Source organism: Cynara cardunculus, assembly GCF_001531365.2.
Source record: "Cynara cardunculus var. scolymus isolate 2C chromosome LG 7, CcrdV1, whole genome shotgun sequence".
In the NCBI taxonomy this organism is placed as follows: Eukaryota; Viridiplantae; Streptophyta; class Magnoliopsida; order Asterales; family Asteraceae; genus Cynara; species Cynara cardunculus.
This window is the reverse complement of record NC_037534.1, coordinates 11891345-11891779: the sequence shown is the minus strand read 5'-3', so window position 1 is coordinate 11891779 and position 435 is coordinate 11891345.

Sequence of the window (435 nt, the reverse complement as noted above, 5' to 3'; positions counted from 1 at the left end):
ATGAGCGTTCAAATAAAAACATGCCCCATTTGTGTAAACCGTATAAACCAATCTCATCCATTCATTTTCTTGATCAATGGTCAAGATTAGTTTACTTTATTTTAAGAAATTAAAAATATATATATATATATTAAAAATTTATTTTATTTCAACAATAAGGGCAAAAGTGGTAAATAAAATTTAACATTTGGTAACACCTTTCTCGATATTAATGACACTATTTTCATTTTTTAAAACAATATATCATTTTTAACTTTAAATCACATCCATCAATAAAACATATAAAAAAATGAATATAACACACCATATTCAATTATATGGAGTGAATATTTTAAATTTTGAATTACATTATATGAACGAAATTGGTTTCACCATGAAAATGTTTCGGTTCACATAATTTATTTGCAACAAGACCCAGTTTCACGTTCATGAAAC